Source organism: Anomaloglossus baeobatrachus, unplaced genomic scaffold (genome assembly GCF_048569485.1).
Source record: "Anomaloglossus baeobatrachus isolate aAnoBae1 unplaced genomic scaffold, aAnoBae1.hap1 Scaffold_634, whole genome shotgun sequence".
In the NCBI taxonomy this organism is placed as follows: domain Eukaryota; kingdom Metazoa; phylum Chordata; class Amphibia; order Anura; family Aromobatidae; genus Anomaloglossus; species Anomaloglossus baeobatrachus.
Genome location: NW_027445002.1, coordinates 95,235 through 113,417, shown reverse-complemented (window position 1 = coordinate 113,417; position 18,183 = coordinate 95,235). Strand labels below are relative to the sequence as shown.

At 48.7% G+C, this 18,183-nt stretch overlaps 1 protein-coding gene across 1 annotated transcript in view; it reads right to left on the bottom strand.

Annotated features, from left to right (window-relative positions):
* Window positions 1–15,113, bottom strand: part of LOC142285905 (phospholipid scramblase 3-like) — a gene marked incomplete at its 3' end in the record, with an annotated part of 53,780 nt that extends 38,667 nt beyond the window's left edge. The window contains exon 1 of the mRNA XM_075333307.1: window positions 15,029–15,113. The remainder of the gene's footprint in view (window positions 1–15,028) is intronic.
* Window positions 15,114–18,183: the final 3,070 nt, after the last annotated feature.

Sequence of the window (18,183 nt, the reverse complement as noted above, 5' to 3'; positions counted from 1 at the left end):
CTGTACAGACTAGTATCCCCAACGGCACAGCCCCTACTGGCTCCTGTACAGACTAGTATCCCCAACTGCACAGCCCCTACTGGCTCCTGTTCAGACTAGTATCCCCAACTGCACAGCCACTACTGGATCCTGTACAGACTAGTATCCCCAGCTGCACAGCCCCTACTGGATCCTGTACAGACTAGTATCCCCAGCTGCAAAGCCCCTACTGGATCCTGTACAGACTAGTATCCCCAACTGCACAGCCCCTACTGGATCCTGTACAGACTAGTATCCCCAACTGCACAGCCCCTACTGGATCCTGTACAGACTAGTATCCCCAACTGCACAGCCCCTACTGGATCCTGTACAGACTAGTATCCCCAACTGCACAGCCCCTACTGGATCCTGTACAGACTAGTATCCCCAACTGCACAGCCCCTACTGGATCCTGTACAGACTAGTATCCCCAGCTGCACAGCCCCTACTGGCTCCTGTACAGACTAGTATCCCCAGCTGATAATATTTCATCTTCTATTTCTTCTGATAATCTTACTCGGCAGGAACGGGTGAGGCTACGGGAACTGCAGGCTCTGCCTGATGTTGTGATGAAGCCGGCGGATAAAGGAGGGAACGTTGTTGTATCCCCAACTGCACAGCCCCTACTGGATCCTGTACAGACTAGTATCCCCAACTGCACAGCCCCTACTGGATCCTGTACAGACTAGTATCCCCAGCTGCACAGCCCCTACTGGCTCCTGTACAGACTAGTATCCCCAGCTGATAATATTTCATCTTCTATTTCTTCTGATAATCTTACTCGGCAGGAACGGGTGAGGCTACGGGAACTGCAGGCTCTGCCTGATGTTGTGATGAAGCCGGCGGATAAAGGAGGGAACGTTGTTGTCTGGCCGCGAGAACTCTATGAAAAAGAAGTGTATAGACAATTGCGGGATAAAGTCTGTTATAAGAAATTGACCTTCAATCCCCTATCTGCGTACACCATCCAATTACAAAAGATTCTCAAAGCGGCATTAGACAACAACGTTGTCACCAAAGAGCTGGCTTCCGCGCTTCAGATGGCTGAGCCTGTAGTTCCCACGCTATACCTCCTGCCTAAGATACATAAAGATGTCAACTTTCCACCTGCGAGACCAATTGTGTCTGGTAGAGGGAATTTCTTGGAACATGTGAACCGATGGATTTACTCCAAATTACAACCCTTGGTTGAGGGATTGCCATCCTTCACTAAGGATACTAGTGAGTTCTTAAGGAAGGTTGATGGACTGTGTGTGGGTGATGATGCTTTGCTGGTGACCGGAGACGTCGAGTCTCTGTACACCAGCATCAGACATAGCGATGGTCTCCGGGCTACCAGATTTTTTATGGATATGTCCAACTTACCCGGAGACATAGTTAATTTAGTTATGGAGTTATTGGAATTTACTTTAACACACAACTTTTTTGTTTTTAAGGGGTCCTTTTACCTGCAGCTCCAGGGCACGGCTATGGGGGCGGCTTTTGCCCCCTCGTATGCCAATTTATTCCTGGGGCTGTGGGAGAGGGACCTCTTCCTGTCAGATCATTTGTCGTCGATGGACCGTGTCCCCTTTTGGACGCGGTACATCGACGACATATTTTTGATCTGGCAGGGTGTGGAATCTGATCTCCATGATTTTTTCAAAATTCTGAATTCTAATGATGTAAACATCCGCATCACATATACTCACCACCCACAGTCCATTGACTTCCTTGATGTCACGGTTATGAGAGACTCTTCCAACATCTTACAGACCGATATTTATCGTAAGGAGACTGCTGGGAACATGCTACTACATGCCTCTTCTTCTCACCCGGGCTTTATGATCAGGTCCATCCCCGTGGGCCAGTTTCTGCGCCTCCGCAGGATCTGCTCCACGGATTTGCACTTTGAGACCAGAGCATTCGAATTAAAACAGAGGTTTTATGCCCGTGGGTATAGTAGGAGATGTGTCAAAAGAGCTTATAACAGAGCTAGACATCATACCAGACACTCCTTACTATATGCCCCTAAAAAATCCAGCTCAGGGGAGACGACGAGATTTGTCACGGATTATCATGGCCAATTTGCTGCCATGCGATCCTGCCTACAGAAATTCTGGCCGGTATTACAGGCAGATCCAGTATTGGCTAGGATTATTCCAGACAGACCTATGATGAGTATACGTAGATCCAAAAATCTACGGGACTATTTGGTTACAAGCCATTATGAGTGCATAACTCAACCTTTGCTTTTGGTCCTGTGCTCCCCCGTACTGGCTGTGTGGCTTGTGGACATTGTGTCGCCTGTCAAAATATTGATAGGGCAGACTCATTTAGTGACTCTATGGGAATTCGTAATTTTAAAATGAAAAAATTCATTACATGCACTACTACTGCAGTAATTTATTACGCTCTGTGTCCGTGCCCAAAAATCTATGTGGGACTCACGACTAGGCCTCTCAAGACTAGAGTTAGAGAACACGTTAATGGGATAAAGGCAGCAGTAGAATGCCAAGATATCTCCCTCCTAAAAACCATCCCTCGCCAATTTTTCCTACACCACCATTCAGATTCCAAATTATTTCGAGTTAGAGGCATTGATTGCCTTGAGTCGAATATACGTGGTGGAAAAATCAGTCAAAGGCTGGCGAGAATGGAGACAAGTATCCAAGTACAGACTAGTATCCCCAGCTGTACAGCCCCTACTGGATCCTGTACAGACTAGTATCCCCAGCTGTACAGCCCCTACTGGATCCTGTACAGACTAGTATCCCCAACTGCACAGCCCCTACTGGCTCCTGTACAGACTAGTATCCCCAGCTGCACAGCCCCTACTGGCTCCTGTACAGACTAGTATCCCCAGCTGCTCAGCCTCTACTGTATCCTGTACAGACTAGTATCTCCAGCTGCACAGCCCCTACTGGCTCCTGTACAGACTAGTATCCCCAGCTGCACAGCCCCTACTGGATCCTGTACAGACTAGTATCCCCAGCTGTACAGCCCCTACTGGCTCCTGTACAGACTAGTATCCCAAGCTGCTCAGCCCTTCTGGATCCTGTACAGACTAGTATCCTCAGCTGCACAGCCCCTACTGGCTCCTGTACAGACTAGTATCCACAACTGCCCAGCCCCTACTGGATCCTGTACAGACTAGTATCAACAACTGCCCTGCCCCTACTGGATCCTGTACAGACTAGTATCCACAACTGCCCTGCCCCTACTGGCTCCTGTACAGACTAGTATCCCAAGCTGCTCAGCCCCTACTGGATCCTGTACAGACTAGTATCCCCAGCTGCTCAGCCCCTACTGGATCCTGTACAGACTAGTATCCCCAGCTGTACAGCCCCTACTGGATCCTGTACAGACTAGTATCCCCAGCTGTACAACCCCTACTGGATCCTGTACAGACTAGTATCCACAACTGCCCAGCCCCTACTGGCTCCTGTACAGACTAGTATCCCAAGCTGCTCAGCCCCTACTGGATCCTGTACAGACTAGTATCCTCAGCTGCACAGCCCCTACTGGCTCCTGTACAGACTAGTATCCACAACTGCCCAGCCCCTACTGGATCCTGTACAGACTAGTATCCACAACTGCCCAGCCCCTACTGGATCCTGTACAGACTAGTATCAACAACTGCCCTGCCCCTACTGGATCCTGTACAGACTAGTATCCACAACTGCCCTGCTCCTACTGGCTCCTGTACAGACTAGTATCCCAAGCTGCTCAGCCCCTACTGGATCCTGTACAGACTAGTATCCCCAGCTGCTCAGCCCCTACTGGATCCTGTACAGACTAGTATCCCCAACTGCACAGCCCCTACTGGATCCTGTACAGACTAGTATCCCCAACTGCACAACCCCTACTGGATCCTGTACAGACTAGTATCCCCAACTGCACAACCCCTACTGGATCCTGTACAGACTAGTATCCCCAGCTGCTCAGCCCCTACTGGATCCTGTACAGACTAGTATCCCCAGCTGCTCAGCCCCTACTGGATCCTGTACAGACTAGTATCCCCAACTGCACAGCCCCTACTGGATCCTGTACAGACTAGTATCCTCAACTGCACAACCCCTACTGGATCCTGTACAGACTAGTATCCCCAGCTGCTCAGCCCCTACTGGATCCTGTACAGACTAGTATCCCCAGCTGCACAGCCCCTACTGGATCCTGTACAGACTAGTATCCCCAGCTGCTCAGCCCCTACTGGATCCTGTACAGACTAGTATCCCCAACTGCACAGCCCCTACTCGCTCCTGTACAGACTAGTATCCCCAGCTGCACAGCCCCTACTGGATCCTGTACAGACTAGTATCCCCAGCTGCTCAGCCTCTACTGTATCCTGTACAGACTAGTAAATCCAACTGCACAGCCCCTACTGGATCCTGTACAGACTAGTATCCCCAGCTGCTCAGCCTCTACTGTATCCTGTACAGACTAGTATCCCCAACTGCACAGCCCCTATAGGATCTTGTACAGACTAGTATCCCCAACTGCACAGCCCCTACTGGCTCCTGTACAGACTAGTATCCCCAACTGCACAGCCCCTACTGGATCCTGTACAGACTAGTATCCCCAGCTGCACAGCCCCTACTGGATCCTGTACAGACTAGTATCCCCAACTGCACAGCCCCTACTGGATCCTGTACAGACTAGTATCCCCAACTGCACAGCCCCTACTGGATCCTGTACAGACTAGTATCCCCAACTGCACAGCCCCTACTGGCTCCTGTACAGACTAGTATCCCCAGCTGCACAGCCCCTACTGGATCCTGTACAGACTAGTATCCCCAACTGCACAACCCCTACTGGATCCTGTACAGACTAGTATCCCCAACTGCACAGCCCCTACTGGCTCCTGTACAGACTAGTATCTCCAACTGCACAGCCCCTACTGGATCCTGTACAGACTAGTATCAACAACTGCCCTGCCCCTACTGGATCCTGTACAGACTAGTATCCACAACTGCCCTGCCCCTACTGGCTCCTGTACAGACTAGTATCCCAAGCTGCTCAGCCCCTACTGGATCCTGTACAGACTAGTATCCACAACTGCCCTGCCCCTACTGGCTCCTGTACAGACTAGTATCCCAAGCTGCTCAGCCCCTACTGGATCCTGTACAGACTAGTATCCCCAGCTGCTCAGCCCCTACTGGATCCTGTACAGACTAGTATCCCCAGCTGTACAGCCCCTACTGGATCCTGTACAGACTAGTATCCCCAGCTGTACAACCCCTACTGGATCCTGTACAGACTAGTATCCCCAGCTGTACAGCCCCTACTGGCTCCTGTACAGACTAGTATCCCAAGCTGCTCAGCCCCTACTGGATCCTGTACAGACTAGTATCCTCAGCTGCACAGCCCCTACTGGCTCCTGTACAGACTAGTATCCACAACTGCCCAGCCCCTACTGGATCCTGTACAGACTAGTATCAACAACTGCCCTGCCCCTACTGGATCCTGTACAGACTAGTATCCACAACTGCCCTGCCCCTACTGGCTCCTGTACAGACTAGTATCCCAAGCTGCTCAGCCCCTACTGGATCCTGTACAGACTAGTATCCCCAGCTGCTCAGCCCCTACTGGATCCTGTACAGACTAGTATCCCCAACTGCACAGCCCCTACTGGATCCTGTACAGACTAGTATCCCCAACTGCACAACCCCTACTGGATCCTGTACAGACTAGTATCCCCAACTGCACAACCCCTACTGGATCCTGTACAGACTAGTATCCCCAGCTGCTCAGCCCCTACTGGATCCTGTACAGACTAGTATCCCCAGCTGCTCAGCCCCTACTGGATCCTGTACAGACTAGTATCCCCAACTGCACAGCCCCTACTGGATCCTGTACAGACTAGTATCCCCAACTGCACAACCCCTACTGGATCCTGTACAGACTAGAATCCCCAGCTGCTCAGCCCCTACTGGATCCTGTACAGACTAGTATCCCCAGCTGCACAGCCCCTACTGGATCCTGTACAGACTAGTATCCCCAGCTGCTCAGCCCCTACTGGATCCTGTACAGACTAGTATCCCCAACTGCACAGCCCCTACTGGCTCCTGTACAGACTAGAATCCCCAGCTGCACAGCCCCTACTGGATCCTGTACAGACTAGTATCCCCAGCTGCTCAGCCTCTACTGTATCCTGTACAGACTAGTATATCCAACTGCACAGCCCCTACTGGATCCTGTACAGACTAGTATCCCCAGCTGCTCAGCCTCTACTGTATCCTGTACAGACTAGTATCCCCAACTGCACAGCCCCTACTGGCTCCTGTACAGACTAGTATCCCCAACTGCACAGCCCCTACAGGATCCTGTACAGACTAGTATCCCCAACTGCACAGCCCCTACTGGCTCCTGTACAGACTAGTATCCCCAACTGCACAGCCCCTACTGGATCCTGTACAGACTAGTATCCCCAGCTGCACAGCCCCTACTGGATCCTGTACAGACTAGTATCCCCAACTGCACAGCCCCTACTGGATCCTGTACAGACTAGTATCCCCAACTGCACAGCCCCTACTGGATCCTGTACAGACTAGTATCCCCAACTGCACAGCCCCTACTGGCTCCTGTACAGACTAGTATCCCCAACTGCACAGCCCCTACTGGATCCTGTACAGACTAGTATCCCCAACTGCACAGCCCCTACTGGCTCCTGTACAGACTAGTATCTCCAACTGCACAGCCCCTACTGGCTCCTGTACAGACTAGTATCCACAACTGCCCAGCCCCTACTGGATCCTGTACAGACTAGTATCAACAACTGCCCTGCCCCTACTGGATCCTGTACAGACTAGTATCCACAACTGCCCTGCCCCTACTGGCTCCTGTACAGACTAGTATCCCAAGCTGCTCAGCCCCTACTGGATCCTGTACAGACTAGTATCCCCAGCTGCTCAGCCCCTACTGGATCCTGTACAGACTAGTATCCCCAACTGCACAGCCCCTACTGGATCCTGTACAGACTAGTATCCCCAACTGCACAACCCCTACTGGATCCTGTACAGACTAGTATCCCCAGCTGCTCAGCCCCTACTGGATCCTGTACAGACTAGTATCCCCAGCTGCTCAGCCCCTACTGGATCCTGTACAGACTAGTATCCCCAACTGCACAGCCCCTACTGGATCCTGTACAGACTAGTATCCCCAACTGCACAACCCCTACTGGATCCTGTACAGACTAGTATCCCCAGCTGCTCAGCCCCTACTGGATCCTGTACAGACTAGTATCCCCAGCTGCACAGCCCCTACTGGATCCTGTACAGACTAGTATCCCCAACTGCACAGCCCCTACTGGATCCTGTAAAGACTAGTATCCCCAACTGCACAGCCCCTACTGGATCCTGTACAGACTAGTATCCCCAACTGCACAGCCCCTACTGGCTCCTGTACAGACTAGTATCCCCAGCTGCACAGCCCCTACTGGATCCTGTACAGACTAGTATCCCCAACTGCACAGCCCCTACTGGATCCTGTACAGACTAGTATCCCCAACTGCACAGCCCCTACTGGCTCCTGTACAGACTAGTATCTCCAACTGCACAGCCCCTACTGGCTCCTGTACAGACTAGTATCCACAACTGCCCAGCCCCTACTGGATCCTGTACAGACTAGTATCAACAACTGCCCTGCCCCTACTGGATCCTGTACAGACTAGTATCCACAACTGCCCTGCCCCTACTGGCTCCTGTACAGACTAGTATCCCAAGCTGCTCAGCCCCTACTGGATCCTGTACAGACTAGTATCCCCAGCTGCTCAGCCCCTACTGGATCCTGTACAGACTAGTATCCCCAACTGCACAGCCCCTACTGGATCCTGTACAGACTAGTATCCCCAACTGCACAACCCCTACTGGATCCTGTACAGACTAGTATCCCCAACTGCACAACCCCTACTGGATCCTGTACAGACTAGCATCCCCAGCTGCTCAGCCCCTACTGGATCCTGTACAGACTAGTATCCCCAGCTGCTCAGCCCCTACTGGATCCTGTACAGACTAGTATCCCCAACTGCACAGCCCCTACTGGATCCTGTACAGACTAGTATCCCCAACTGCACAACCCCTACTGGATCCTGTACAGACTAGTATCCCCAGCTGCTCAGCCCCTACTGGATCCTGTACAGACTAGTATCCCCAGCTGCACAGCCCCTACAGGATCCTGTACAGACTAGTATCCCCAGCTGCTCAGCCCCTACTGGATCCTGTACAGACTAGTATCCCCAACTGCACAGCCCCTACTGGATCCTGTACAGACTAGTATCCCCAACTGCACAGCCCCTACTGGCTCCTGTACAGACTAGTATCCCCAGCTGCACAGCCCCTACTGGATCCTGTACAGACTAGTATCCCCAACTGCACAGCCCCTACTGGATCCTGTACAGACTAGTATCCCCAACTGCACAGCCCCTACTGGCTCCTGTACAGACTAGTATCTCCAACTGCACAGCCCCTACTGGCTCCTGTACAGACTAGTATCCACAACTGCCCAGCCCCTACTGGATCCTGTACAGACTAGTATCAACAACTGCCCTGCCCCTACTGGATCCTGTACAGACTAGTATCCACAACTGCCCTGCCCCTACTGGCTCCTGTACAGACTAGTATCCCAAGCTGCTCAGCCCCTACTGGATCCTGTACAGACTAGTATCCCCAGCTGCTCAGCCCCTACTGGATCCTGTACAGACTAGTATCCCCAACTGCACAGCCCCTACTGGATCCTGTACAGACTAGTATCCCCAACTGCACAACCCCTACTGGATCCTGTACAGACTAGTATCCCCAACTGCACAACCCCTACTGGATCCTGTACAGACTAGCATCCCCAGCTGCTCAGCCCCTACTGGATCCTGTACAGACTAGTATCCCCAGCTGCTCAGCCCCTACTGGATCCTGTACAGACTAGTATCCCCAACTGCACAGCCCCTACTGGATCCTGTACAGACTAGTATCCCCAACTGCACAACCCCTACTGGATCCTGTACAGACTAGTATCCCCAGCTGCTCAGCCCCTACTGGATCCTGTACAGACTAGTATCCCCAACTGCACAGCCCCTACTGGATCCTGTACAGACTAGTATCCCCAGCTGCACAGCCCCTACTGGATCCTGTACAGACTAGTATCCCCAACTGCACAGCCCCTACTAGATCCTGTACAGACTAGTATCCCCAACTGCACAGCCCCTACTGGATCCTGTACAGACTAGTATCCCCAACTGCACAGCCCCTACTGGCTCCTGTACAGACTAGTATCCCCAGCTGCACAGCCCCTACTGGATCCTGTACAGACTAGGATCCCCAACTGCACAGCCCCTACTGGATCCTATACAGAGTAGTATCCCCAACTGCACAGCCCCTACTGGATCCTGTACAGACTAGTATCCTCAGCTACACAGCCCCTACTGGATCCTGTACAGACTAGTATCCCCAACTGCACAGCCCCTACTGGATCCTGTACAGACTAGTATCCCCAGCTGCTCAGCCTCTACTGTATCCTGTACAGACTAGTATCCCCAACTGCACAGCCCCTACTGGATATTGTACAGACTAGAATCCCACACTACACCATGACCTGTATATACACAGTCCAGACACCACCACACCATGACCTGTATATACACAGTCCAGACACCACTACACCATGCCCTGTATATACACAGTCCAGACACCACTACACCATGACCTGTATATACACAGTCCAGACACCACTACACCGTGACCTGTATATACACAGTCCAGACACCACTACACCGTGACCTGTATATACACAGTCCAGACACCACTACACCGTGACCTGTATATACACAGTCCAGACACCGCTACACCATGCCCTGTATATACACAGTCCAGACTCCACTACACCATGCCCTGTATATACACAGTCCAGACACCACTACACCATGCCCTGTATATACACAGTCCAGACACCGCTACACCATGCCCTGTATATACACAGTCCATACACCACTACACCATGCCCTGTATATACACAGTCCAGACACCACTACACCATGCCCTGTATATACACAGTCCAGATACCACTACACCATGACCTGTATATACACAGTCCATACACCACTACACCATGTCCTGTATATACACAGTCCAGACACCGCTACACCATGTCCTGTATATACACAGTCCAGACACCACTACACCATGCCCTGTATATACACAGTCCAGACACCACTACACCATGTCCTGTATATACACAGTCCAGACACCACTACACCGTGACCTGTATATACACAGTCCAGACACCGCTACACCATGCCCTGTATATACACAGTCCATACACCACTACACCATGACCTGTATATACACAGTCCAGACACCACTACACCGTGCCCTGTATATACACAGTCCAGACACCGCTACACCATGCCCTGTATATACACAGTCCATACACCACTACACCATGACCTGTATATACACAGTCCAGACACCACTACACCGTGACCTGTATATACACAGTCCAGACACCGCTACACCATGCCCTGTATATACACAGTCCATACACCACTACACCATGACCTGTATATACACAGTCCATACACCACTACACCATGTCCTGTATATACACAGTCCAGACACCACTACACCATGCCCTGTATATACACAGTCCATACACCACTACACCGTGACCTGTATATACACCGTCCAGACACCACTACACCATGCCCTGTATATACACAGTCCAGATACCACTACACCATGACCTGTATATACACAGTCCAGACACCACTACACCATGCCCTGTATATACACAGTCCATACACCACTACACCATGCCCTGTATATACACAGTCCACACACCTCTACACCGTGACCTGTATATACACAGTCCATACACCACTACACCATGTCCTGTATATACACAGTCCAGACACCACTACACCATGCCCTGTATATACACAGTCCATACACCACTACACCGTGACCTGTATATACACCGTCCAGACACCACTACACCATGCCCTGTATATACACAGTCCAGATACCACTACACCATGCCCTGTATATACACAGTCCAGACACCACTACACCATGCCCTGTATATACACAGTCCAGACTCCACTACACCATGCCCTGTATATACACAGTCCACACACCTCTACACCGTGACCTGTATATACACAGTCCAGACACCACTACACCATGCCCTGTATATACACAGTCCAGACACCACTACACCATGCCCTGTATATACACAGTCCATACACCACTACACCATGACCTGTATATACACAGTCCAGACACCTCTACACCATGCCCTGTATATACACAGTCCAGACACCGCTACACCATGCCCTGTATATACACAGTCCATACACCACTACACCATGTCCTGTATATACACAGTCCAGACTCCACTACACCATGCCCTGTATATACACAGTCCATACACCACTACACCATGTCCTGTATATACACAGTCCAGACACCTCTACACCATGCCCTGTATATACACAGTCCAGACACCACTACACCGTGACCTGTATATACACAGTGCATACACCACTACACCATGCCCTGTATATACACAGTCCAGACACCACTACACCATGACCTGTATATACACAGTCCAGACACCACTACACCATGAACTGTATATACACCGTCCAGACACCACTACACCATGCCCTGTATATACACAGTCCAGACACCACTACACCATGCCCTGTATATACACAGTCCAGACACCACTACACCATGCCCTGTATATACACAGTCCAGACACCACTACACCATGCCCTGTATATACACAGTCCAGACACCACTACACCGTGACCTGTATATACACAGTCCAGACACCACTACACCGTGACCTGTATATACACAGTCCAGACACCACTACACCCTGACCTGTATATACACAGTCCAGACACCACTACACCGTGACCTGTATATACACAGTCCACACACCTCTACACCGTGACCTGTATATACACAGTCCACACACCTCTACACCATGCCCTGTATATACACAGTCCAGACACCACTACACCATGACCTGTATATACACAGTCCAGACACCACTACACCATGACCTGTATATACACAGTCCATACACCACTACACCATGACCCGTATATACATAGTCCAGACACCACTACACCATGCCCTGTATATACACAGTCCATACACCACTACACCGTGACCTGTATATACACAGTCCAGACACCACTACACCATGCTCTGTATATACACAGTCCAGACACCACTACACCGTGACCTGTATATACACAGTCCAGACACCACTACACCATGACCTGTTTATACACAGTCCAGACACCACTACACCATGACCTGTATATACACAGTCCACACACCTCTACACCGTGACCTGTATATACACAGTCCACACACCTCTACACCATGCTCTGTATATACACAGTCCAGACTCCACTACACCATGCCCTGTATATACACAGTCCACACACCTCTACACCGTGACCTGTATATACACAGTCCAGACACCGCTACACCATGCCCTGTATATACACAGTCCCTACACCATTACACCATGACCTGTATATACACAGTCCAGACACCACTACACCGTGACCTGTATATACACAGTCCAGACACCGCTACACCATGCCCTGTATATACACAGTCCCTACACCATTACACCATGACCTGTATATACACAGTCCAGACTCCACTACACCATGCCCTGTATATACACAGTCCAGACACCACTACACCATGTCCTGTATATACACAGTCCAGACACCACTACACCATGTCCTGTATATACACACAGTCCAGATACCACTACACCATGACCTGTATATACACAGTCCAGACACCACTACACCATGCCCTGTATATACACAGTCCATACACCACTACACCATGACCTGTATATACACAGTCCAGACACCACTACACCATGCCCTGTATATACACAGTCCAGATACCACTACACCATGCCCTGTATATACACAGTCCAGACACCACTACACCATGCCCTGTATATACACAGTCCAGACACCACTACACCATGCCCTGTATATACACAGTCCAGACACCACTACACCATGCCCTGTATATACACAGTCCAGACACCACTACACCATGACCTGTATATACACAGTCCAGACACCACTACACCATGACCTGTATATACACAGTCCAGATACCACTACACCATGACCTGTATATACACCGTCCAGACACCACTACACCATGCCCTGTATATACACAGTCCAGACTCCACTACACCATGCCCTGTATATACACAGTCCAGACACCACTACACCATGCCCTGTATATACACAGTCCAGACACCACTACACCATGCCCTGTATATACACAGTCCAGACACCACTACACCATGACCTGTATATACACAGTCCAGACACCATTACACCGTGACCTGTATATACACAGTCCAGACACCACTACACCGTGACCTGTATATACACAGTCCAGACACCACTACACCATGCCCTGTATATACACAGTCCAGACACCACTACACCGTGACCTGTATATACACAGTCCAGACACCACTACACCATGCCCTGTATATACACAGTCCAGACACCACTACACCGTGACCTGTATATACACAGTCCAGACACCACTACACCATGACCTGTATATACACAGTCCAGACACCACTACACCATGCCCTGTATATACACAGTCCAGACACCACTACACCGTGACCTGTATATACACAGTCCAGACACCACTACACCATGACCTGTATATACACAGTCCAGACACCACTACACCATGCCCTGTATATACACAGTCCATACACCACTACACCATGACCTGTATATACACAGTCCAGACACCACTACACCATGCCCTGTATATACACAGTCCAGATACCACTACACCATGCCCTGTATATACACAGTCCAGACACCACTACACCATGCCCTGTATATACACAGTCCAGACACCACTACACCATGCCCTGTATATACACAGTCCAGACACCACTACACCATGCCCTGTATATACACAGTCCAGACACCACTACACCATGCCCTGTATATACACAGTCCAGACACCACTACACCATGCCCTGTATATACACAGTCCAGACACCACTACACCATGACCTGTATATACACAGTCCAGACACCATTACACCGTGACCTGTATATACACAGTCCAGACACCACTACACCGTGACCTGTATATACACAGTCCAGACACCACTACACCATGCCCTGTATATACACAGTCCAGACACCACTACACCGTGACCTGTATATACACAGTCCAGACACCACTACACCATGCCCTGTATATACACAGTCCAGACACCACTACACCATGCCCTGTATATACACAGTCCATACACCACTACACCATGCCCTGTATATACACAGTCCAGACACCACTACACCATGCCCTGTATATACACAGTCCAGACACCACTACACCGTGCCCTGTATATACACAGTCCATACACCACTACACCATGCCCTGTATATACACAGTCCAGACACCACTACACCATGCCCTGTATATACCCCTGTATATACACAGTCCAGACACCACTACACCATGACCTGTATATACACAGTCCAGACACCATTACACCGTGACCTGTATATACACAGTCCAGACACCACTACACCGTGACCTGTATATACACAGTCCAGACACCACTACACCATGCCCTGTATATACACAGTCCAGACACCACTACACCGTGACCTGTATATACACAGTCCAGACACCACTACACCATGCCCTGTATATACACAGTCCAGACACCACTACACCATGCCCTGTATATACACAGTCCATACACCACTACACCATGCCCTGTATATACACAGTCCAGACACCACTACACCATGCCCTGTATATACACAGTCCAGACACCACTACACCGTGCCCTGTATATACACAGTCCATACACCACTACACCATGCCCTGTATATACACAGTCCAGACACCACTACACCATGCCCTGTATATACACAGTCCAGACACCACTACACCATGACCTGTATATACACAGTCCAGACACCACTTACAGTTTCCTTACTTTTCCCTCTCTCGCTTCCTCTTTACTTCTGGACAATGTGCAGTATAACAGGAAGCGGTGTCCTGTGTGACTAAGGAGACGATTATCAGTAAAACTGGACACAGGGAGCAAAGATTCATAACCGGGGAGGAGCAATATACAGGACAGGAGAAGTGGTACTGTGCAGTGTATATATACAGAATAATACAGACACTGAGGATTACACCCAGTATACAGGGCAGGAGAAGTGGTACTGTGCAGTGTATATATACAGAATAATACAGATACTGAGGATTACACCCAGTATACAGGACAGGAGAAGTGGTACTGTGCAGTGTATATATACAGAATAATACAGACACTGAGGATTACACCCAGTATACAGGGCAGGAGAAGTGGTACTGTGCAGTGTATATATACAGAATAATACAGATACTGAGGATTACACCCAGTATACAGGACAGGAGAAGTGGTACTGTGCAGTGTATATATACAGAATAATACAGACACTGAGGATTACACCCAGTATACAGGACAGGAGAAGTGGTACTGTACAGTGTATATATACAGAATAATACAGGTACTGAGGATTACACCCAGTATACAGGACAGGAGAAGTGGTACTGTGCAGTGTATATATACAGAATAATACAGACACTGAGGATTACACCCAGTATACAGGACAGGAGAAGTGGTACTGTGCAGTGTATATATACAGAATAATACAGATACTGAGGATTACACCCAGTATACAGGACAGGAGAAGTGGTACTGTACAGTGTATATATACAGAATAATACAGGTACTGAGGATTACACCCAGTATACAGGACAGGAGAAGTGGTACTGTGCAGTGTATATATACAGAATAATATAGATACTGAGGATTACACCCAGTATACAGGACAGGAGAAGTGGTACTGTGCAGTGTATATATACAGAATAATACAGATACTGAGGATTACACCCAGTATACAGGACAGGAGAAGTGGTACTGTGCAGTGTATATATACAGAATAATACAGATACTGAGGATTACACCCAGTATACAGGACAGGAGAAGTGGTACTGTGCAGTGTATATATACAGAATAATACAGACACTGAGGATTACACCCAGTATACAGGACAGGAGAAGTGGTACTGTACAGTGTATATATACAGAATAATACAGGTACTGAGGATTACACCCAGTATACAGGACAGGAGAAGTGGTACTGTGCAGTGTATATATACAGAATAATATAGATACTGAGGATTACACCCAGTATACAGGACAGGAGAAGTGGTACTGTGCAGTGTATATATACAGAATAATACAGATACTGAGGATTACACCCAGTATACAGGACAGGAGAAGTGGTACTGTACAGTGTATATATACAGAATAATACAGGTACTGAGGATTACACCCAGTATACAGGACAGGAGGAGTGGTACTGCACAGTGTATATATACAGAATAATACAGGTACTGAGGATTACACCCAGTATACAGGACAGGAGAAGAGGTACTGTGCAGTGTATATATACAGAATAATACATACACTGAGGATTACACCCAGTATACAGGACAGGAGAAGTGGCACTGTGCAGTGTATATATACAGAATAATACAGGTACTGAGGATTACACCCAGTATACAGGACAGGAGAAGTGGTACTGTGCAGTGTATATATACAGAATAATATAGATACTGAGGATTACACCCAGTATACAGGACAGGAGGAGTGGTATTGTGCAGTGTATATATACAGAATAATACAGATACTGAGGATTACACCCAGTATACAGGACAGGAGAAGTGGTACTGTGCAGTGTATATATACAGAATAATACAGATACTGAGGATTACACCCAGTATACAGGACAGGAGAAGTGGTACTGTGCAGTGTATATATACAGAATAATACAGGTACTGAGGATTACACCCAGTATACAGGACAGGAGAAGAGGTACTGTGCAGTGTATATATACAGAATAATACAGATACTGAGGATTACACCCAGTATACAGGACAGGAGAAGTGGCACTGTGCAGTGTATATATACAGAATAATACAGGCACTGAGGATTACACCCAGTATACAGGACAGGAGAAGTGGTACTGTGCAGTGTATATATACAGAATAATACAGATACTGAGGATTACACCCAGTATACAGGACAGGAGAAGTGGTACTGTGCAGTGTATATATACAGAATAATACAGACACTGAGGATTACACCCAGTATACAGGACAGGAGAAGTGGTACTGTGCAGTGTATATATACAGAATAATACAGATACTGAGGATTACACCCAGTATACAGGACAGGAGAAGTGGCACTGTGCAGTGTATATATACAGAATAATACAGATACTGAGGATTACACCCAGTATACAGGACAGGAGAAGTGGTACTGTGCAGTGTATATATACAGAATAATACAGATACTGAGGATTACACCCAGTATACAGGACAGGAGAAGTGGTACTGTGCAGTGTATATATACAGAATAATACAGATACTGAGGATTACACCCAGTATACAGGACAGGAGGAGTGGTACTGTGCAGTGTATATATACAGAATAATACAGATACTGAGGATTACACCCAGTATACAGGACAGGAGAAGTGGTACTGTGCAGTGTATATATACAGAATAATACAGGTACTGAGGATTACACCCAGTATACAGGACAGGAGAAGTGGTACTGTGCAGTGTATATATACAGAATAATACAGATACTGAGGATTACACCCAGTATACAGGACAGGAGAAGTGGTACTGTGCAGTGTATATATACAGAATAATACAGATACTGAGGATTACACCCAGTATACAGGACAGGAGAAGTGGTACTGTGCAGTGAATATATACAGAATAATACAGACACTGAGGATTACACCCAGTATGCAGGACAGGAGAAGAGGTACTGTGCAGTGTATATATACAGAATAATACAGGTACTGAGGATTACACCCAGTACACAGGACAGGAGAAGTGGTACTGTGCAGTGTATATATACACAGAATAATACAGGTACTGAGGATTACACCCAGTACACAGGACAGGAGAAGTGGTACTGTGCAGTGTATATATACACAGAATAATACAGGTACTGAGGATTACACCCAGTACACAGGACAGGAGAAGTGGTACTGTGCAGTGTATATATACACA